The 25,173-nt window shown below is 40.3% G+C and overlaps 1 pseudogene; it reads right to left on the bottom strand.

Moving 5' to 3' along the window:
* Positions 1–25,173, bottom strand: part of LOC107115236 — an 82,716-nt pseudogene that overhangs the window by 42,652 nt on the left and 14,891 nt on the right.

Here is a 25,173-nt window from a genome sequence, read left to right as displayed (position 1 = left end):
ACTCCTCTTGGAAACAGTCCAATATACTACTTTCCCCATGTGTCACAGACACAGCTCAAAAGAACTAGAACACATGCTATCTTTTCAAAAGTTCTTTATTCATGAATAAAATTATCAGGAAGAAATCTTAATCCATGGGAAATGAAAGGAGAGAGGCAATTTGCAAATGTGTGATTGACATTACTTTTTCCCCTGCTAGTGGAACAATTAACACAATTGAAGATGAATGGTGCTATTAGATTAATAAAGAAGCAGTATTCTGCTGTAAGGAAACATTCACCCAGGAACTCAGACTTTTATAAAAGACTATCAAATTAAACAAATATTTGATTGAAGTGTAATACCGTACAATTATAGTAATTTTCCTTACAAAAATAGTTTAAGGAAATGACCTTGTTAACTTGAACTCCGTTACTTTCTTATAGTTATGGGCTGCTCTCTTATACTGCAACAAATTTTAAATAGCATTCTTCAAAAGTCACCACATGCCAATGTCAATTATTAAAAGATTACTGCACTTTAAGAGTCCATTTCCTTAATCATAATCAACTTCCATTTAAAATACCGGGGAGGTTTATCATGATTAGAATGATCAAAGGCTGAGGCTGATATGTTTATTCCATGTTCATGTAAAATTAGATAGCAGACATCTTGGAATTTTTGTTTAGGTCATAAAATGGTTGCTCCCCCCAAAAACAGACACACAAGTAGTGCCTTTGAGAGAATATCTAGTGATTAAAAAAGGAAGGAGAACTCATTTAACACTCTTGTTTTTTGAAATCTAGCATATTTTTGCCCTCATGTTTTCAAGTACCCAACTATGAAAGCCAGAGAGAGAGAGAGACAACATTATAACAGAGACCAAGGGCTGTACGAAAGTGACATGGAGGGCTGTGGAACAAATCTCACAGCTACATCAGGACGTTCTGTATGGCAACCTGCACAGCTTCACTGCTGCATAGGTGGTAAACAGTTGGCAAGTGCAACAGAGCCAGTTTGGTGTAGTGGCTAAGTGCGCGGACTCTAATCTGGGAGAACCGGGTTTGATTCCCCACTCCTCCACTTGCACCTGGCTGGATGACCTTGGGCAAGCCATGGTTCTGATACGAGCTGTTCTTGAAAAAGAGCAGTTTCTGTCAAGAGCTCTCTCAGCCCCACCTACCTCACAGGGTGTCTGTTGTGGGGAGGGGAAGGGAAAGGAGTTTGTAAGCAGCTCTGAGACTCCTTTGGGTAGTGAAGGGCGGGGTATAAATCTAATCTCTTCTTCTTATTATTCTCTAAACATCATCTGTCATATTTGATGTATTATGTAATGACAAACACTGGCTACAAAAAGTTTGAAACTGGGATCATGTACACGTTTGTTACAGTTAGAGAGACTGATGATTGCCAAGGTACCAAAGGTCAGAGTGGTTGGTTTTATAAACAACCTCCATATAAATACCTATAGTACATAGCACACATTACTGCAATGGAGCCCAATTATTACTACAAAACAGGATCTTTATATTAATTACATTTTAAAGCTAAACCAACTATGAACTTTTAATGTTTAATTTTAATTACTTCGACAGAATACTGCAACTTTCCAAAGTTTGATACTGTCCCAAGCCACTGTCAAAATCATCATCCTTCTGCCCAGATTCTTGCCACCCAGGCAAGTGCAACAAGTTTTAATACCATAGCTGGGTAATCTTTCACATCCACTGGCTGTAAAGACTGCAATGCCTGGAGAAGAAAGAAATTATATTGTTGCTATATTTTGCACCACAGGGGAAAGGTTTCCAAAAAGCAGTTCCTCAGGAAAATGAAATAAGTAATACTTACGGAAACATTTACAGTTTCATACAACTATGCAACTACTTTAATTAAAACAAACTGAACTGCTGATACTCTGTCAAAATAGGTTCTATTTTAAAGAACAAATGGAAACCATGACTGATTTTAAAGCATTTCGCTGAACACATTAGCAACTTCAGAAGCTCTCAAGTTGCAGACTAATGCTTGATGCCCACCCACTGATTTGGTGCCAAGCCCACTGCCATAGAAGCTGCTCATCCACATTCATCTATCCATCCCAACTAGCCCTGTGGGAGGGGGAGATGGCATCAGAGGTGGAGGCTGGGTTTGGCTCACCAGTAGCTGATCTCTACTGAATAGTCATGTTAACCAGGGTTTTTCCCTCCTCTGTTGATTTATCAGAAATAAAATTGAGGGGGAAACATTCAGTAAGATCTAAAACAGAATGCATTATATCCTAACTGAAGAAATTAAAGCAGTTAAAAAAGGAAACATTTCAAAAAGCAACATTCAGTTCCCATGCTAAAGGCTGTTGTTCTGGTGAAGGGAAAGCAAAATAGATCAAGCAAACAAGGGGAGAAATCAACTAGTACAGCAATCCAAATCACTATTAGCACATTATCCCAGAGGCCAGTTTAAGCTAAAACTGAGTGGTATTAGGAAAATCTCACTTGGGAGAGGCAAACTTTACTATGCAGTACACAAAAAAGTAGTCCTAGAGGAGCTCAAAAAGTCCAACAGCAGAAGAGAGCATAAATAAATCCTTAAAGAACCAGGTCTGCACAAACAGAGGAAAGGGAACCAGTAATTTCACAGCCTGAGAAGGCACTATTTTGAAGAACTTAGTGGACATGGCAAACCACTTCTGAACATCTTTTGCCTTCAAAACCCTATGACTTTTGTGCTTTTGAGATTTTATGGATCTGCTTCTTCACCCAACAAAAAGATGAAAGAAGTTCTGAATATACCAATAAAGTCATTATAGTGTAGTCAAAAATATTTTTAATGTACAGATGATCTTTGGGAACCAAGGCCTTGTGAATTTTAGTAGTTTGCCATTTTTTATTCTTTACAGAGTGAACAAACAAGAATTAATTGCTGTATAACTACTTAGATCTGACTTGAACCTTATTTCCCTCTTGCTTCTCATCTACTCAGAGATCAGGTATGGCTCTCAAGCTCTCATGTTCTTTCCTCCACTTCCACCTCTCCTCACCGCAGGGAGAAGGTAAGTGAAGACCGAATAGTCCTGGGAGAGAAGATTTCTTTTAATGGGTGTAGGCAGGCCTTTATATTCTGCACACAAGCACAGCAACAAGATATCCCCTTGGAAATCTCCCTTATAAATAAAAGCCGAATGGTGGTGGCACTTCTCTAGAACATTCCACACGCTCCAAAATCAGTTCGCTCTCTGATCTGTCATTCAGAGGGTCTCCCTATCCGGTGGCTGCTTTGCCTGAGTCGTGCCTCCAACATTCTAAACATTTTGCTGTTCCTCTCCCCCCCATAGCCAGTCAGAACACAGAGGTTATTTGCATATGCAGCCTCATTGGCCTCTGCCTTGGAACACAGAGGTCGTTTGCATATGCGACTTGATTGGCTTTTGCCTCTAACATTCTAAACAGTTTTCTGTTCTGAGGTAAAATGTGTCCAATCTCCAGGTGAGGGCTGGAGATCACTCAGAATTACAACTGCTTTCCAGATGGCAGAGATCAGTTCACCTGGAGAAAATGGTGGGCTCTGTATCCTTATATGCTGCTGAGGTGGCCCCTTTATGACAGCCAATGTGATGTAGCAGTCAGGGCTTCAGAGCATGGGAGAGGCTGCAGGTGTGTGGGGGGTGGAAAGCTGAAGAGTGAGGGGGGAATAAAGGTAGGTTGATGATTGGCTGGGAAGGAGATAGGGTTGCCAACTCCAGGTGGGAAATTCCTGGAGATGTGAGGGATGGAGCCTGGAGAGGGTGAGGTTTCAGGAGGCATGGGACCTCGGACAGGTACAAAGCCATAGACTCCACCCTCCAAACCAACTATTCCCTTCTGGGGAACCATTGTTGCCAATCTCCAGGTGAGGGCTGGAGATCACTCAAAATTACAACTGTTCTTTAGGTAGCAGAGATCAGTTCCTCTGGAGAAAATGGTGGACTCAGTGTCATTATATCCTGCTGAGGTCACCACAGCAAATTGACATTGAGTGTCCAAGGCCGGGGCACCCGCTCAGAGCCTCTTTCTTGAGATCGTTGTATTTATTTCCACAACGAACCTTTTTCCTAGTAACATATATTTCAGAAGTTTGCCTCTTGCCATTATCTGTGCAGCTGAAATGTATCAATATGAAAAGTTAAGATCTACTATTTATACAAGGACAAAGTCTGAGTCCAGTGGCCCTATTAAGACCAACAAAGTTTTATTCACGGTATATCCTTTCATGTGCAAGCATACTTCATCATCAGATACAAAGTAAGCAATGTCCTAGCAGTTAAAAATTGAAATGTTACCTAGAAATGCATCCACTAAGTAACTGATCCCACGCATAGCACGAAAGAATATTTGAGGCAGATGTTTAAGGCAGGAGTACTGATTCAATTTCTGAGCCATTCCACTCACATTCAGAAACTGTTCCTGTAACTTGGGGGTAGAGTTTATAATCACTGGATTACTCAAATCCACAGGATTACTACAAAAAAACCATTTAATTGTAATGTACTTGACAGACGCTAAAATATATTTAATTTGTTTTAAACCTCCAATTAAAGAAACAAAAAATTCAATCAGATCTGGAGAAGGAAGCCATTTTGCAAATAAAAATGACAAATAATGTTATCATGAAGTTTACAACTTTAGCTAGTGGATAGTTGCATGGCTACTTTACTGGAATTGCTATTTGTTATCGCATTAAGTTTCTCTTTAAAAAATTTTCAGCTTCCACAAAAGTTTCTCAAAAGCTGACAGCATCTCATTACAAGGAACAGTGTTCAGCTGCCATTTGGCCAAAAACGTCTGCAAACCAAAGCATGGTGAAAATTAAAAGGGTGTTCACCATGGGACACATGACGTTTCCATACACTTAATTAAGACAGTACTGAGAGATAATATTTGGCAGCAGAGAGGTAATAAGGTGTAGATGAATTATTAGACTGCAGCTAGGTTTCTGTGGGAAATGCAGCTGAGTATAAACAGCTACAAAAGAAGTTCCTTGACCCCCCCACCCATGAAACAGTGAGAATCAGAACCCAAGATCTTGTTCTGGGCACAACCGAGGAACAAGATAAAGGTAAAGGTTTCCCTTGCTCGAAAGCTAGATGAATCCGGCACTAGTGGGCAGTGCTCATTTCTGTTTCCAAGCCGAAGAACCAGCGTTGTCCAAAGACGTTTCCGTGGTCATGTGGCCAGCATGACTAAACGCCGAGGCGCACGGAACACTGTTACCTTCCCACTGAAGCGGTACCTATTTATCTACTTGCATTTTTTTGCTTTCAAACTGCTAGGTAGGCAGGAGCTGGGGCCAGAGACTCACTCCATCACACAGCACTAGGGTCTTGAACTGCTGAACTACAGCCCTTCTGGTCTGCAGCTCAGCATCTCAACCTCTGAGCCACCAGTTAATAACATTTCTCTTTACATGGAGGTAAGACATATCTAGGGGATCCCACTGTGTTACAGTCAACAGGATTTTAGCTATGACATCCATGGAGCAACTTTTGAGTTCAAGTTATTACTTCAACTACAAGGACAAGTCTTATTCCAACAATCTGTAGCCTTAGAAGACTCATATATAACAAATGTGGATAAATATGCTGGTAATAATTTTGTAAGCCCTTTCTCATGTACAGTACCTCAGCATATGTAAAAAGCGGAACCAAGTCTGTACAGTACCTCAGCATATGTAAAAAGCGGAACCAAGTCTGGGCAACACACTCATTATTCATTTCTGGAGGAATCAGACTGGCATCTTCGTCAAGAATTTTAAAAGGTGGAAATGAAGGTCCATATGTAAAACGCAGCAATCTAAAGGACAAATTAGTCCATCATTGAGTGTATAGTTCTTCTTGCTACCTAATTAGATATGATGCATCAATATTCCATTGGAGGTATTTCTTCAATAAAGCCTTTAAAATACTGCCGCCACCTGTTTAACATTAATTATCCCATTTCTCCTTCATTAGCGTCCCCTCACAATAAATTTCAGAATACTCTTGGACTATCAGTTGTAGCAAATTGCTGGTAAAAAGAGGAGTTTGTTAAGACAAGGAACTAATAGATTATACAGCAATGCAAGGAAAGAAATGTTCTGAAACACATACATACAATTAATCAACCACAAAGATACTAAAGTATGTCCTATAGGTTTTTAAGTGGTCTTAAAATGTAACCATGTAACCCTATATTTCTTTACCAAATTGCCTGGTGATGCAGAAGAGGTCTTGAGGCAGAGACACTGCCTGATTGTTGCAGTTAAATGGCAGAGACTGAACAAGTTGAAACTGAATCCTGACAAGACAGAGGTAATGCTGGCTGGGAAGACTAAGGCCCTGAAGGACACTGTGCCTGCCACATTTAGCAGGGTTCAGCTAACCCCTGCCGTCTCTGATAAGAGCCATGGGATTATTCTGGACCCAACACTATTGCTGGAGAAGCAAGTTAATTCAATGGCAAAAATGCTTTCTGCCATCTTCATGTAGCCTGCCATGACTCAACTGATCTGAATCCATGCCATGACGAGCTTGAGATGAGACTGTTGTAATGCACTTTATGTGGGTTGGCCCTTGAAGTCAACTCAGAAACTCCAGTTGGTACAGAATGCTGTGGCTCAGTTACGGCTGAGAGCTGGGCAAAGTATGCTCATTACACCCATTTTGCAGTCTCTCTGCACATTATACCCATTTTGGCTACCTGTTAGATACCCAATCTCAAGACATCCATAAGTCAAATGTGTAACTGAGCAGTAATGGAAATACCTACTTAACCATACAGAAGCCAAGGCACAACATGGCACACTTCCTTCCATGAAATCACATGTACTTGAAAATGATGCAGTTGCGTATAATTAAGACACTACAGCAGATCAGCCCTATAGGCTCCTAGCCACCTACTACATTCTTATATATGTGGTTAGCCTGAAATAAATGCTTTTCAAACAAATGGAAGTACTGAATTAACATTAACGTTTCTACACTGAGAACCAGTTTGGTGTAGTGGTTAAGTGCACGGACTCTAATCTGGGAGAACCGGGTTTGATTCCCCACTCCTCCACTTGCACCTGGCTGGATGACCTTGGGCAAGCCATAGTTCTGGCACAGCTGTTCTTGAAAAAGAGCAGTTTCTTTCAAGAGTTCTCTCAGCCCCACCTACCTCACAGGGTGTCTGTTGTGGGGAGGGGAAGGGAAAGGAGTTTGTAAGCCGCTCTGAGACACCTTTGGGTAGTGAAGGGCGGGGTATAAATCCAATCTCTTCTTCTTCTTCACATACAAAAAAGATAGCTTAGATGCAACAGATGTAACATCCAAGTTTACGTAGAAGGAATGTTTTGTGCAAACAGAAGAGTGCTTGCTACCTACTGCATATACGAGTGCAAGCAGCATCTATACACAAGACAAATATGGTCTGAGCTTCAGTAAAAAGACCTCAGATCTGATCTTACAAACAAAACAGTAAGAACATTCTTCTCCCGCTCATCTCACCCAGGCAGGCATTAGCCTGACACAACTTCCTTTAGAGCGAGACCTGAAATGTGGCTATGTTCTCAGAGTACCTCTCAGTCCGCCCTCCCCAGTTCACTCCACAGGCCAGAGATGAAGCCTCTCTCTCACTGGCAAAGTTGTATCTGGGGCTGTGCCACTTCAGATAGTATTTAGGGCTGCCAACAGGCTCGGAAACAAGTCAAAGCTTTCCATGGCAAATGGTACATCACATCTGGTAAATAATACTGCCCTAAACATCTGCAGAAGGGGCGGGATTTTTTTCCTTTCCTCCAGACAGTTGGCAGCCGTAATGGCATTTCACAATGAAATGCACCCATGTATATAAAAAAATAATCCCTCCATATGGAAAACTAGGCATCAAGGAAGAAGTATTCTGGCCAGCCCGATGGTTAGTGAACAGCAGCCCATTTTATGAAACGTAAGGCTGTGGCATGAGCTTCTAAACCATGCTACCTGAAGACACAAAATTCAATTGCTGGAAGTTTTCATCTCATGTTCTAAGCTTACATCATCAAACTGATCTATGGAAAAAAGACAAAGCTTCACCTACCTAGCTGTCAGGGCACAGATTATTTTGCTCCACTGCTCCACCACTGCAGAATGATACCGCCAGTTTGCTACCATCTCTTTGGCAGTTTTCCAGTAAGGTGGTGTGGGAAAGCACCGGTTACAGGCCAGCAACCAGACTTCAAACAGCACACCCATCAACCTTTCAGCCAGATTCTCAGCAATTCCACCTATAATTGGAGCAAAAACGGAAGTTTCATCTCTCTCTCTCTCTCTCTCTCTCTCTCTCTCTCTCTCTCTCTCACCTACTGCATATCTTTATACCACCGTCGGAAATCCCTGTTAATCTATCAAGATCTTTTAAGTATTTTCACACTACGCTTTGTTATGAAGCATATTCAGCTGTAAAAATACAAATCTTGACTGCTGCATATTGACACACTTGTGGTTTGTTATCACCACTGTACTGTACCAGTCAAATACCACTTAAGTATCAACTTAATATGTGACAAAAGCATTGTGTAGCCCTCCACGATTTGGAACATTGCTTGGAAATATGCGATACAAGAAGGGATGTATGCAATTCTAGATACCAACAAGAAGGCCTGGTTGTGTAAAAGAAAGAGCAGAAGGCACAAATGAAGAAATGTAGCATGACGTGGTCCACAATTCTGTATTTATGAACCACAACAGAAATTGTTCTGTACAACACTGCCAATGCACTTTTAAAAATTCTCTCAAAAACCACTTAGGTACAGAAGCTTGAAACAAAATCCAAGATGCTCTGAAGGAGTGATATTCATTCAGTGGCTTAAGAACCACACACAGCTCTTCTCACACTGCCCCATGTTTCAGCCAAATGGCCAAGGCCTTTGCCCAGTGGGGCTCCTGGCTGACATGCCGTTCCCACCTTGAAACAGCTGCTGCCAAAGGCACAGATAAGCTGCCAGCCTCCATGAGTTCCAGACCTGATGCCAATGTGGCTCTTTTGGTTGATGTTAACTAGAAATATGGCTCTTTGCAGAGTGAGTACTACTGGCCTGAAGTTCTGCATAAGCTATTAGTTTCATGGAAGCAATTAGAATCATATAAGTTTCTATATTGTTACCAGAGATGGGGGGGAAAATTTTGAGTGTTTTATTTTTGGAAGCCAGCATAGTATAGTGATTACAGTGCCAGACTGAAATCTGTGAGACCCAGGTTCAAACCTCCAGTACTTTGGGTGTGCTAATGTTAGTGACAACAATTTTAGTGCCTTCAGTTTTTCTTTCCTTACATTTAAACAATGAAAGGAAAAATACACTATATTGTCTTAATGTTGTGTATGCTGACCGCCACCGTGTGTATGCTGACCGCCAGAGCTACCAGAGCTTGACTCTGGAACAACAATAGGGACTAGGCTCCTAGTCCCTCCACTGGGGAGCCAATGGGATCCGTGGCGGGAGATTCAAACCCACCAATGGTGACCAGGGGTGTGTCCCCAGGGTTGTATATAGTTGGCCCCCGGGCCATTTGTGCCCTGTCTTGTTGTGTGCCAAATAAAGCGTGCTATGCACTACGCCATTGTCTGTCGTCTATCCATGCGGCAACCCACTACATAACACTTAACATTTTTACAAGTGTTATTCCAAGAACAAAAATTTCTAAACGAAGCAATGAATATGTTTAAATACAACATTTAAACTACACTTAATTGTCTCCTGAGCAAATATTTCAACTGGAGAATTTGCTGCTACTGGACAAAACGATTAACCTGGGTACTGTTAATTTTTTAACTGAATAGAAATCAGAAGGAAGATTAAATCAGATCAGGCTCAATTTGCGGCTCTATACATTTTTCAGATTTAAATCCTTCGAGAAAACCCACATCACTCCTTGTTACCTCTGTAATTAAGCAAAGCAAGGAGAAACTTGAAAAACCATTTTAAATGGGGAATAACTTGAATTTCCACAAGTAGTTGCATGAATGTTGGGTGATCCTATACTGCTGTTTTTAAACAGTCACTCTAACATTTAAGAGACAGTGAATTAAGTGCATTCCTGTGTCATCTTAAGTCTGTCCAGAGAATTGACCCTATTCCTTTGACAAACAGCTTTTTGTTATCCCAGAAGATATGCCTCAGTATCTTCCCTGCTTGCCCTCCTCCAGCCACACACAAACACACACACTTTTCCTGTATGAGTCAACTTCGGTGACCACATTCTCTTATATATCTGGGAGAACAGATACATAAGAAAGGTCTCATGCTCTGGAACATTTAAGTCATTGCAATCATTGTATGGGATAGGGGTGTGCAATTTTTTTTTAACCAGTATTTTGTAGTTCCGGTCTATTGGACCCCTGAAAAATTCAAAATTCAGGATTTCTGAAAAATCCCAGATCCCAATCAATGTTTCCTCTAAGTTGAGTTAGTGTGAGCTAGCTCACAGTTTTTTAGCCTCCGGCTCACACATTTTTGTCTTAGCTCAGAAAGGATGACTCCAGAACTAACTAATTTATATGCATTAGCCAAATCGCTCAATCACAACTTTAATGCCCGTGGCCCACAAAGTAGAATTTTTGCTCACAAGACTCCACAGCTTAGAGGGAGCATTGATCCCAATACTGGTATTGTATTCGGATCCACGATTTTTGGAAATCCTGAATTTTTTCGGGTCCGTTGTTTGGAAAGTCCCTCCTATAACACTGTAGATAAAAATACTGACATAGGTGTTGCAAAGATCAACAGGAGTGTAGAATGAATGATCCAATTCTGACCTGCTAAAAGCCTTTAGGATAGCATGAGGAACTGTCTACAATCTGCTTCCAATCTCAGCAGTGCAGGCCTACCACTAAAAATGAAGGATTAAGTTCCTCGGGTGCATATTACAGTATTCTAAAGGGCAACCTTAATTTATACTTTCATATCTTGCCGCCATTTCTTTTAGCAAATCATAGTTATGGTTCATTTTAATTAGACAACTTCTCATTGTAAATCAAAATTCAGAAGTTCATGGCTATTAGTATCATACAAGCGGGAACCCGCAAGGACTTGCAGGAGGCTTCTCACTTCCCCCTCTCCCACTATTTTCTCTTTCCTGGAAGCCCCCATAGCCTCCCCTCTTTTCCTGCTTCCTTCTCTTCTTCTAGGGTTGCCAACCTCTGTGTGGGGGGGTGAGATCTTCTTGAATCACAACAGAACTCCCACATACAGAGATCAGTTCCTCTTAGGGTTGCCAGATTGAGACTGGGAAATCCTTGGATATTTGGGGGTGAAGCCTTAGAAGGACAGGGACCTCAGTACAATGCTTCATTATACCCCTCTGAGGTCCCTTCCCTCCTCAAATCCCCCCAGGCTCCCAATTTCCAAACTTGGAGCTTCCCACCCAACAGCCAACCTACCTTTATTTACCCCTCTGTTTTAAGCTTTCCCTCTCGCCCCCCTTCCAGCTTCTGCCTAGGAAAACTGTGGCCCAGTTGTATGGTGCTGGCCACTGGGCCACACCCACTTGCATGGTAGGGGACCCTCAAGGTTACACCTCACTTTACTCATCCCCACAATATTTCTTCTTTCCCTCTTCTTGGCAATCCCCATATCTTCTCCTTGCCTCATTCTCTCCTTCTCAGCCATTCACCAAACTAACTTTTGCCATCTTCAGCTATATTTATTCTTTATTTACTTCAGTTATATCCCACCTTTTTCCACAGTGAAGACCAATGCAACTTACATTATTCTCTTTTCCTTTTTATCCACACAACAATCCTGTGACGTAGGTTAGGCTGAAAGTATGTGACTGGTCCAAAATCAACCAGTCAGCTTCCACAGCGAGATGGGGATCTGAACCTGGGTCTCGCAGACTCTAACCTAAGGCTCTAACTGCTACCCCACACTGGCTTTCATACGGTGGCTGCTGTCAGGCCTAAGGCTGCCAACCTTCATTGTATTTTTTTTTAGACTTCACATTTTTCTGCAAACCTATGGTCCTTTTCAGGTTTGTAGAAAGATCTGTCTTGCCTGTTCACAGCTCCAGTGAACGGACTGAAGTATCCAAAGATATCCAGACTTCGCTATTAAAGACTATAAGATGCAGAAATCACTATCTATAGCATTTGTGAATATACAGTCCAACAACTCAGGTAATGCTTATATGATCATCATAATGGAAGTGTACAATCATTTTATAGAAATCCAAGTTAAGAATTTAAGCAGGAGGCTCACTGCTTCAACCTCATTCACTTTATGGCTACAAGTTTGTGATGGGAACAGAGGTGCAGAGGCCTCTTGAGATCACATATCATACAAAGTTACACACTGCAAACAATAGATAGGGAGGAAAAGATACAATAGAATACAATAGGAAAAGAATACAATAGAATAGAATACAATAGAATACAATAGGAAAAGAAACAATAGATAGGGAGGCAAACCTTGCGCTGTTGGAGCTGCCAGCAGAGTGTCATTAATCTGTAGCAGAAACAATAATAAAACCTCCCATGTTTCTCGAGCCATGGTGGTGGACTCATGAGCCAATTTCTGGACAGCTTTCAAAACTTGCAAACACAGTTTAACCTGACTGGAGCCTTGATCCTGCCTGTAGCCAAAGAAACAGCTCTTAAGAACAAGTTGCAGAACACTTACACTTAAAAATGACAGGGTTTGGTTTTTTTTAATGAAAGCGGGAATCCTCATAAACTATATCATTTTAAAAGGCTCTCTCATTTAAAATAGTATTAAGAGCCACTCAGCATAGACAGATTTGCAGACATACAAATCATGCAGTAATTGCATATGCATGTACCAAAAGCACATGATGCCACAGCCTTGCTGAAGTACATCTGGGCCTGGGAAGTGCCTGGATGAGGGTTTACCTGACAGCACTATGCAGCCTACCTAAAGCGCCATGGAAGAAAGGTGGGGTATTAATATAAATTATTCATGAACCTTTGAGCAACCAGGCTGAAAATAACCTGCTAGAGACTTCACACAATTCCTGCAAGAAGTGGTGGTATATGAAGTGACCTGTAATCCAAAAAATCTTATGCCTCAAAAAGTCCATTAGGCTTCATGGTGCCAAAAGACACTCCCCTTTGAACCCTAAACAAGTGTATCAAAATCAGCACAGGAGGTCACTATTATGGACCAATTCATACTTTTGCCTTTTCATGTCTGGTAGCAAGGGAACCTTTACCTTTACCTTTATTGTAATACCAGAATTGGTAAAGTAAGCAAATATGTCATGCTCTCAATTATGAATTGTTAACATACTTTCAAGATAAACAAATGAATGTTTCTCCACAATAAAAACAGAAACAGCAGTCAAGAACAAGTATTAATGGCACAACAATGGGACCGCTGTAAGGGTACACAAAAGACTACTCAAGTTTAACAAGCAAGTTGAACACATACTGACTTTCAGGTAAGTATCTAGTTTCACAACCTTTATAGTCCATGGCTGCTATGGCTTCCAACAATTCAGAGCAAATATGTTTCAGTACCATGGGCTAAACAAATGTCATTTGATGATACCTTGTTCTAAAGGCAGCACATATCCATTTTAAAAGACCCAATTACATCATGGCTTCCACCATCCTGAGCTACCATGTCTAAATAATAATTTTACGAAAAAAGAAAGCATCTTAGAACTTGTCTGACAAGCTTCAACATAGAATTCAGCAATGGTGATATATAAACTATGAAGGAGAAGTGTGGCATCAAGGCACAACCAACTCATGGTGACCCACGTCAGGGAGTTTTCAAGGCAAAAGATGAGCAGAAGTAGTTTGCCATTGGCTTCCTCTGTATAGGTAAAGGTAAAGGTCTCCCTTGCTCGAAAGCCAGTCGAATCCGACTCTAGGGTTGCGGTGCTCATCTCCGTTTCAAAGCCGAAGAGCCAGTGCTGTCCGAAGACCTTTCCGTGGTCATGTGGCCGGCATGACTAAACGCCGAGGCGCACGGAACACTGTTACCTTCCCACCGAAGTGGTACCTATTTATCTACTTGCAATTTCTTGCTTTTGAACTGCTAGGCTGGCAGGAACTGGAACTAGAGATGGGAGCTCACTCCGTCATGCGGCACACTTGGGTCTCGAACTGCTGAACTATACTATACTATACTATACTATACTATACTATACTATACTATACTATACTATACTATACTATACTATACCTCTGTATAGTAGCCCCAGTTTCCTTGGTGGTCTCCCATCCAGTTACCAACCCTGATTAGCTTCTGAGCTCTGATGACACAGTCTGGGTTATTAGGACTGCTACATATATACTGTTCTACATATCAACTATACACATTAATTACTATTTTAAAATTAATTTTTACTCCAACTTTAATATTTCCCTGTGTAGAATACATCCTTAGTTGGGGGGTTTTCCTTGCAGCTACCAGTTTCTTATACAGTTTGAGTCCAGTGGCATCTTTAAGACCAACAAAGTTTTATTCTGAGTATAAGCTTTTGTGTGTACGCACACTTTTTAAAATACCAGAACTCTGTTGGTCTCAAAGGTGCCACTGGACTCAAACTTGTTCTGCTGCTTCAGACCAACATGGCTACCCACCTGAATCCAGTTTCCTATAAATTATCTTTTACTTTAATTTTACTTCCAAAATAGGAAGTTATGAGACTCTGAGATTCTTCTGCATCCTATGTTAACTCTAAACTGATGGATCCATTAAACTGAAATATGATTAAATCTACATTATAACTACAAATCAGCCTGAAACATTTGGTTAAGAACAATGCTGTATAATTAAATTAAAATTATTTTCTATTTGTTGCTACTCACCTTGGTACAAAGAGATTTTGCCGATGTTTGAGAATGATCTGAACATAAAGATTTGGCTCTTTCACAATGGGTGCAGGAATGGAATCCTTTGGTAAGACCAGAGCCATAATCCAGTCTGTATAAACATCAACACAGTACTTTACTGTGTCGCTATCTAAAGGCAGTTTAAGGCCATAACAAATTACCTCCATGGTCCATTTTAAACTAGAAGAAAAGTGAAGTGTTACAGGACCACACTTTTTTTGGGGGGGGGGGGGTTACATATCACTGTCTCATCTGGCAGCCACAACCCACCAGCCATATAGAGGAGGACTGTAAGCATCTGCAATGACAAAGGTATGGTTGATCACAGCAGGAAGATAGCATGCAAGCCCTCTACCATGATAAGTTTAACATATTCCTTCATTCAAGTATGTGCTTACAATCTCATGCCCACCTCATAAAGAGGTCAGCAAAATTACCAAAGCCTGGTGAACACCTGAATGAACATACTGGCTCATGCTCACATCATACACTGTATAGCAATTGTCTGCGGAAGAGAGGGGACGTTTCTGTACTGGACTGTTGATCTACTGAGCATTAAGTGATTTAGCCACTGTGAAGACTGCATGAACAAGGTCCGTACTGCAAGCATTGAGAATCGCTCCTTCCTGGGAGACAAAATAAAGAGTTTTGTTTCTTTGTTGTACCTGAAGCAGCAAAATTACTCAAGCTTCATACAAACTAGTAACTTTTTTTTAAAGCCTCCGGAGGGGATTTTTTTTTTATATAATACTACATAAACTGTACTGTACTGTACTGTACTGTACTGTACTATACTATACTATACTATACTATACTATACTATATACTATACCTCTGTATAGTAGCCCCAGTTTCCTTGGTGGTCTCCCATCCAGTTACCAACCCTGATTAGCTTCTGAGCTCTGATGACACAGTCTGGGTTATTAGGACTGCTACATATATACTGTTCTACATATCAACTATACACATTAATTACTATTTTAAAATTAATTTTTACTCCAACTTTAATATTTCCCTGTGTAGAATACATCCTTAGTTGGGGGGTTTTCCTTGCAGCTACCAGTTTCTTATACAGTTTGAGTCCAGTGGCATCTTTAAGACCAACAAAGTTTTATTCTGAGTATAAGCTTTTGTGTGTACGCACACTTTTTAAAATACCAGAACTCTGTTGGTCTCAAAGGTGCCACTGGACTCAAACTTGTTCTGCTGCTTCAGACCAACATGGCTACCCACCTGAATCCAGTTTCCTATAAATTATCTTTTACTTTAATTTTACTTCCAAAATAGGAAGTTATGAGACTCTGAGATTCTTCTGCATCCTATGTTAACTCTAAACTGATGGATCCATTAAACTGAAATATGATTAAATCTACATTATAACTACAAATCAGCCTGAAACATTTGGTTAAGAACAATGCTGTATAATTAAATTAAAATTATTTTCTATTTGTTGCTACTCACCTTGGTACAAAGAGATTTTGCCGATGTTTGAGAATGATCTGAACATAAAGATTTGGCTCTTTCACAATGGGTGCAGGAATGGAATCCTTTGGTAAGACCAGAGCCATAATCCAGTCTGTATAAACATCAACACAGTACTTTACCGTGTCACCATCTAAAGGCAGTGTAAGGCCATAACAAACTACCTCCATGGTCCATTTTACCTAGAAGAAAAGTGAAGTGTTACAGTACCACCCTTGGGGCGGGGGGGGGTTACATATCACTGTCTCATCTGGCAGCCACAACCCTAAGGAATGCAAAGCAATTAGAAAGCCTCTCCACACTCATGGCAGCTTAGCTGACAGTCCATCTCATTCGCTTTGAGAGCCCTCAATTCCATTTTTTCTCCGATCACCTCCTGGAGCTGCCGAGACACAAATTGTTGATTTATCTTGGCAAGCTGCTGGTTAATACCAGCAAGTTGCTCCAGGATCGGCTTAATGGCTTCTGCTACTAGTGCAGTGACGTCAACCATTCTTCTCGGAGTTTTTGCCATCTTTTTTAGAGTATCTGCTCTTTCAACATTTTATTTTCAATAAAGTCTCTTTCTTCCTGGCTCTGCAAATCGCATACTCTGTTAAAAGCTCATGGAAATCTCCAACAACAGGCTTACACGCTTGCAAATAAAGTCTTTCAGAAGTATCCATTTACAGCTGTCTCTCTCTCTCCCCCTCCCCTCTTCCGTTTATGTAAACGCGTCAAAGAGGCACCCCCCTCCAATTGCTTAAGGGGTTTCAGGGGGGGATTTCGCTTCAAGTATCTGTTTACAATCATTTCTCTCTCTCTCTCCCCCCTCCTTGTTTATATAAATGCATTGAGAGGTGTCCCTCTTTCAGCACGTTATCGCTCAGAAAGTTTTTCCTTTGAGGGGGAGGGAATTTTCTCTTCTGAAGACAAATCGCTCATTTTCACTCACAGTTCGTTCCTTAACTCACAGTTCATTGTTGGTCTTTATCTTGACCACGCTCTTACTCGCTCCTCCGCTAGATCTCCTGCGCTTGATCGGGTCGACACAGCTTGTGGCCTTGCTAAGAGGACACAGTCAGCGAGAGGGACTGTCAGGGCGGAGGGCCATCGTTGTGCCGTAGACCCCGCCTCCCCAAACTAGTAACTTTTTAACATATCAATTAAATGCTTATCAGCTTGGAATCTAGTTTTACAGCCTTTTGTTCTGCTACTGCTCATTCTTATACTAATGCACTTAAATGACCTAAAGCAAAAGAAATACACCTCTACTCCCTCTATTACTGTCCAATGTTGATTTAAGTTCCTTGGAAACATGAGCTTGTCTTTTTTTTTTTGCTTATGAATCTCTGTAGAGAATCTCTATAGGAATTTATTTCATCTCAGCTGAGCTGAGCTCCATACATCCCCCAAGCTTTGAAAAGATGGTAATGCTCTCTTGAGGGAAGAGGCAACAACCCAGACATGCCTAGATGCCATCATTTGCAGGTCTGAGCTGCAGCCCAGCTGGGCCTCGCTCTCCCTATTCTTCACAGACTAGAGAACATGTTCAGGTTATGTTACAGAATATCACTTTGGTAGAGTATCTATTATATCGAGTAAAGAAAAACAACAATCACTAGTTCAGCAAGGTACAACCACAACCACACACACAAATTATGGATAATTTGGAGTTGCAGATCCTGGAGGAGTTTTATACCAGAATCTTGGTCTGAGGCTTGAAGCAAGGTGCCATTATGAAGTCCTTGGAGTTTATAATATGCGACCCATTTGTAACGTATCTTAGCATTGATCAATACCGTGGTTATGGGTTTCATAGCTTTTCAGCATTGCAGAGTCTCTGCTGACAAATCTTGCAAAATCAGAATTTTGGTGTCATCCAAAAGCAAAAAGCCTTTGGGTCTGGCAGTAGAAAGTATCTTTATTTTAGTGCGTGTGTCCATAAATCTCACAATGACGTCCCGGGGTGTATTGTTTTGGTGCGCACGGAGTGAACCCACTTTATAGGTGAAGTCAATCAAGGGCGCCACTCCCTCCTAAAGTTCTAAGATTCCTGCCAACCAAGACGCTAGAAATATTTTTAACTCCGTTGTTTTTTCTGCATTCTCAGGGATCCCTCTAAATTTGATATTATTTGCATTTAATTGATTTTCCAATATAATTTTATCTGTAGTCCACTCCTCCCTTTTGTAGAAAAATGAAGTGTCTTCCTGAAGGGTTAAGCTACCTTCCATCGCCGATTCAGCTGTTTGAGCTACTTGTGCCATAGACTGCTTAGGTTTGTTGAGTTGTGTGGTCAATGGCATTAATAGCGATGGTGGTGGATATGTTTTTCTCAAGGGCTTGTAAGGAGTTATGGAACTCTTGCCAGGAGACCATAGGCCCCTCCGGCTGTTGGTCGACACGGACCGTTGCCATTTTGGGAGAGTCAAAAGCGGCGTTTCTGGGAGGCCCAGATTTCTCTGCCTTCGGGAAATAAGAATGGACCCCTTTACTCACATATGCGGTGTTCTGTGTTTTCGGTTCAGAATTTCTTCCCATATCTTGTAGTAGTACTTTAAAGTTGTGCAGGCTTGGTGAATGTTGGCTTAGGTGCAAATTGAGGAAAGGTTCCAAGGAGCTTAACGCTCAAGCATCCATTACATACCGCTCAGACGCCATGCCCCCATCTCACGTCAGCTACAGTAAGTTAGTGATAACACTTCAGTTTTATGAGGAATATATATAAGAGTGTTATAGAATAAATAATATACTTAGATTCAGATCTTGTTCAGTAGGAATACCTACCTACCTGTACATTATTTTATTATGTATGGATATGTTTAGCTTGTTGGTTTGTTTGGTATAGACATGGATAGTAATTGTTTTAAGTTATACACTGTCACTGGATGTTAATGTTATGTTAATATAATAAAAAGTTTATTTTAAAAAAAGCATAGCAGGAGAGATGGTTTTACAGTTATGTGAGTCCTAGACATGAAGGGCTTTCTGGTGATCAATATCTTGACAAGTACCTGATCTACTTCTTTGACCTTTTGCAGAGTACCTGGTTGTCCAAGATTCACTCGGAGGCAACAGGTAGTGTTACCAGCTCCGGGTTGGGAAATTCCTAGAGAATTGGGGGTGGATCCTGGGAAGGACAGAGTTTGGGGGGGAGGGGCTTCAGCAGGATATAAAGCCATAGAATCCACCCTTCAAGGCTGCAGATTTCTCCAGGGAAATTGATCTCTGTTGTCTGGAGATCAGTTATTAATTCCAGGATATCTCCAAGCTCCACATGGAAGTTGGCAAGCCAGATATTAGGAAAGATGAGTCTGACTCTGAAGAGCTATTGCCAGTTAGAGGAAATGGATCAGTTGTCTGACTTTGTGTAAGGGAGTTTTGTATGTTGTACTGTCACGGAACTTAATGTAAATAATGCATGGTTTGCAGAACGTGTATTTTATAGGCCTTGCTTCATTGATTATCAAAAGTTAGCCAAAATTAGCAGTGGTTCATTGAATCTGCTTAGTCTTCCTGTAACAACTCCAAGCTTTGAAAAATTTGCTCAGCAAGCATAAAACAGCTCTGATAACTTCTCATGAATAGTTGTTAGCCTGCCAGTACTAATCCCAGGAAACACAACACTGACACAGCAGTTAGCAACCAGAAATTACCCTTTATGGTTTCACTTAAAACTATCATCTGTATGCTCAGAGGAACATAATGAAATAGTTCAGCCGGAAACATGTTTTTCATATATGCAATCTAAATATGTGTTGTCGAAGGCTTTCACAGCTGGAGTTCATTAGTTGTTGTAGATTTCCCAGGCTGTATAGCCGTGGTCTTGGCATTGTAGTACCTGACATTTTGCCAGCAGCTTCTCCATTAGCATGTCACAGCCTGGGAAACTCCTACAAGATAATGACTCAGCCCTACCCCACCTTCCTGAGTAGATATAAATTACCTGCCTACCATTTTTCTTCTCACATTGACACAGAAAGTCCTCCATCCTTCTGTGTTATACCTCTGAGGATGCCAGTCAAAGCTGCTGGCGAAATGTCAGGTACTATAATGCCAAGGCCATGGCCATACAGCCTGAAAAATCTACAACTGATCTATATATGCTCTCAGTGTCTTGTGACATAGGTACTTCTGGATTCAATGAGGGTACCTTTCCTGCATATAGTTTTGGTAACAGACGTAGAACTTTGATTAATTACATTTAATTTACATAGAATAGGAATGTCATGTATTTGCATCTGTTCATAATACTGTAACATATGCCAGTATGTTCTGCATATATTTTTTATTATACATTATTTTCTATTATAAAAATTTTTATGAATCTAAAACAATTAAAACTGAGAGCATTACAACTTTCATGAGGCAACATAATATACTAAAAAAGATTTCAAAAACACACCGAGATTACTTAGACAGTACAATTTCACAATCAGAAATTCTTGAGGTAATTAGCCAACAAAAAAATAATACTGCTGTTGGTCCAGATGGATACCCTCCTGAATTTTACAAAAATTTTAAATCAGTTTTAATTGAACCACTAGAATGTCTATGTAATGATATAATGAAAACAGGTATAATCCCAGCATCCTGGAACCAATCTGAGATGGTTCTAATTTTAAAACCTGGCAAAAACGCATTATTCCCCACAGCATATAGACCTATCTCATTATTAAATTCAGATGGCAAAATATTTACCAAATTAATTGCAAATAGACTTTAAAAAATACTCCCAGAGTATATACATTTAGACCAATCTGGTTTTTTGCCTAAGAGAAACATAATTGAAAACATAAGAAGAACTCTGAATATTATTTCACATTGTGAAAATAACTCCGTAGAAGCCTTGTTGATGTCCTTGGATGTCGACAAGGCGTTTGATAGTGTTGAAACAAATTATCTGCATAAAGTTCTTGTAGGTATGAACTTTGGAAAAAAAATTCAAAAAGTAATTCAAGTGGTATATCGAGAACCTACAACGAAAATTAAAATAAATAATGGTATCTCAAACTCTATACATTAACAAAGAGGGACGAGGCAGGGTTGTCCCCTTTCCCCATTATTATTTATTTTAGCTATAGAACCATTAGTAGAATATATTAGATTAAATAACAATATTCACGGTGTTCAAATTGGCAACATAACTCATAAAACTAATTTATATGCAGACAACATTGTGTTATATATTACCAAACCTAATGAGTCCTTAAAAGAAATTTTTGAGACACTTAACCAATTTAAAACTATATCAGGCCTCAGTTTTAACAATGAAAAAACCACTATCCATCCGATACATAAAAAGGAAGACCTTTTAATAAAGATAAATAAAGATTACCAACTGAAGGTTCCTATTAACCCTTGGAGATATTTAGGAATATATATTCCATTATAGCTAGAAGATTTAGTTAAATATAACTTTGATAGAATCCACTCAGAAATCAAATCAACCTTAAAACAATGGGAAACAAAATCCTTATACTGGACTGACCGAATTAACTTAATTAAAAGCTTTATTTTATCAAAATATAATTTTCTTTTTAGAGCTTTATCTATCCCATTAGGAAAAAAAACACTTCAAAAGTGGCAATCTAAATTAAACAATTTTTTATGGGCAGGAAAAAAACTCAGAATTAGAGCCACAACAATATATAGGACAGTAGACCATGGCGGGCTGGGCATACCCAACTTACAATGGATTTATGAATCTACAAATATTAACATACTAATAATCAGTGCTAAATTAGAAAGAGCTCCAATATGGTCTCATACAGAATTGGAGCCGTTACAACCTTGCACTCTATATGATACCTTATGGGATCCAAAAATTTTACAAAAATGTAACCAATCTAACAACCCCCATCTATTTAATTCTTTAAGAATTTGGTATAAATGGAAACATATCTTAGCCCCAGGTATTTCTAGCCAGTCATTATATATTAGACAAGAAAGGTTTATCCCTGGTAAAGATTGGGAATATTATGATATTTGGCAGAAAGCTGGCGTAACTAAAATCTCACACTTTTTGGACAAACAAGATATTTTAACGAAGGCACAACTAGAAGAAAAAATTAAGCACCAGGTACACTGGTACAAATACTTACAAATCAGACACCTCCTTGAATGTCCTCCACTGAGACTGATGAGAAGTCGACCTCTGACACCTTGGGAACAATTTTTAGAGAAAGAGGTTAATTTATCTAAAAATTTATCATCCTTAGTGTATACACAGTTAAACTATAGCAAAGAAGAAAAACACACTTTATACCAAAAACAATGGAAAGAAGACCTAAAAATAGATATTACTGAGGAAGACTGGCAAGTAATATGGGATGGTTACAGCAGAAATTCAAAAATTATTTCTTTAAATACTTTAATGTCTAAAATTATTATGAGATGGTATATCCCACCTACCAGACTTTTTCATATTAACAAGACTTATAGTTCACTATGCAAAAAACAATGTGGTAATAATGTTGATTTTATACACTGTTGGTGGTCATGCTCTATAATACAACACTTTTGGCAGATTATACTAGAGAAAATCAAAGAAATAACTGATGTCGCCTTACCTTGTTCCCCTGAAGTGATTTTACTAGAATGTTGGCGTCATCCAAGAAAAAAGAAAAGAAGAGTTAATAGCATATTTATTAGCAGCCGCACGTCAGCTTGTGGCAACAAAGTGGTTAGAAAAGAACCCTCCGAATCTATCACAAGGTATAATCGAATATGGGAAATTTTCATCATGTATAAACTGTCAATAAAAATGTCTAATGCATCTCCTGATAAATATCACAAAAAAGTTGTAGTTGTTTGGTATCCTGTTGTAAGTTATATGTTGAATAATGATATTATTCCGGATAATCCACAATATAAAAAAATGGTTTATTTTTTATTTATATAGTTAATAACAAATTTATATAACCTGTTGTATTCAGTTCGTTTAATGTTGACACTTTGTAATTTCTGAAAAAATTGTTAATAAAAAACAAATGTAAAAAATACATTTTTTTCTCATGTTTCATTAGATTAGTTTTAAATAACATTTCAAATTAGGACACTGAGTGATTCTTGGCTGCGAAAGAAAGGTGTCCGTGTTGGACATAGAATAAATAACTAGACTTTTGATTTTCTTCTTAAGTAAGAAGCCTGAGCTGTGTAAATGGTAAATGCCGGAGGGAGCATTCACATACCACACTATACTGTAACTTAGTCATTTGTGTGTTGCTAAAATTCAACCAAAGACATGTCTTAAGTTTCCATGAAGTTGGTTATTTTGATAATATCCCCTCACAAGAAGTATTCTGAGAGTCCAGAATATATTGTGTTGGTCTAAAAGACCTCACAAATGGGTCTCTTAAACCAGCACAGTATCTTCTGGACTTTCCATATTACTCCTCTCCTCTTGTACTGGTTGCATGTTTGCTTCTGCACCCAATTTAACTTGGTCCTATGTTCCTCCCAACACCCTTCGACTGACAAGGGAGATTTTGCTCCTGCCTTTAGCCGCCCTGAGCCCGTTTGTGGGGAGGGCGGGGTAAAAATGCAATAAATAAATAAATATATATTTATCGGCCGCTGCGGCGGGACTGGCGCGACTCGCGCCGACTTCTTTGAGACCACCCACAGAGGAACTGGGTTCGGGAGCCGCATTTGGGGGCCAGGGAGACCATGGTTCGAAACCCAGGAGGGGACGAGCTCGAGTGAGAATACGAGGGCCTTTACCAACCGTTTGTGTGGAGTCCAACGAGGAAGGCACCGGGCGGGCCGTCACTTCCTGACACCGCCAAGATCCTGAGGCCGGGACACAGAGAGCAGGGATACAGAGAGAGACACACGTGAAACAGGAAAACACAACTAGAGAACGGGGTGGATGGGAAACACATGGGGGAGATTGTTAATTGTAGCAGATGTTGATTGTGAGACTAAATAAAGTGGAGAAACGGAAGGCACCGGGGAGGAAGCTGGAACGGATCGTGAGCGGCAAGAGAGAGAGGGTACGCACGACCGAAGAAACCAGGAACGTAAGCTGGTGTATGACCTTAATACACAGCCCGTTCGCATTCTGAGGTGCCTGTTTCGAAGCTGCAGGAGGTCTCACAACGGCAACCGGATATTCGGGACTTGGGAGGAACGGCGATCACGACATTATCTTTTCAGTATTAGTTTGTTTGTTTTTAAATTGTAAGTAATGTTAGCTCTGCTTCTCAACAAAAGATCCCAGGGCAGGGAACATGCTGGGATGGGGGTTGATTTAAAAGACAAAACATAACCGTTTGAGAAATAAAGATTACAAGGGTATGTTGTTGAGCAAGGGTATGTTGTTGAGCTTTTTCCAGCACCAATAGTGTGGAGTGCTTTCCGTAGGTGGATGCCATCTCTCCATTATTATAATTGAATAGCAATGTTCTATATCGCAACATTCTAAATTTGGCCCCTTCAGTGTTAGGCCGGTGGGATATTCACTTACCATATCTGCCGACCAATAAGAAGCCGAAGCCCGGTCCCGCCCAGCGTAGTTGGGAGAGGAGAATGATGTCAGCTGCTCCCTAGGCAGAGGCTGTGTGTGTGTGTGTGTGGGAGGGTTATAAAGACAGACAGGCAGATAAACGTTGGCTGATGGTTGCCAACTCCAGGTTCAAACTCCAGGACATAGGGTTGCCAACTCCAGGTTGGAAACTTCCAGGATAGTTTAGGAATGAAGCCTGCTGAGGGTGGGGTCTGAGGAGGAGGAGGAGGAAGAGAAAGAGGAGGACCTCAGACAGATACAATGCCATACTCCCCACCCTCCAAACAAGCTGTTGCCAGTCTCCAGGTGACAGCTGGAGAGCTCTTAAAGCTCTGGTGCTAATTCAAAGTGCTGCAATTTGTCGACAGAGTAGTGTTTTGGCAAATCTTTAGG

This window comes from Gekko japonicus, unplaced genomic scaffold (assembly GCF_001447785.1).
Source record: "Gekko japonicus isolate JY-2015 unplaced genomic scaffold, Gekko_japonicus_V1.1 scaffold316, whole genome shotgun sequence".
Taxonomy (NCBI): Eukaryota; Metazoa; Chordata; class Lepidosauria; order Squamata; family Gekkonidae; genus Gekko; species Gekko japonicus.
Note: the sequence above shows the minus strand (reverse complement) of the source record. Positions and strands in the feature narration are given on the sequence as shown.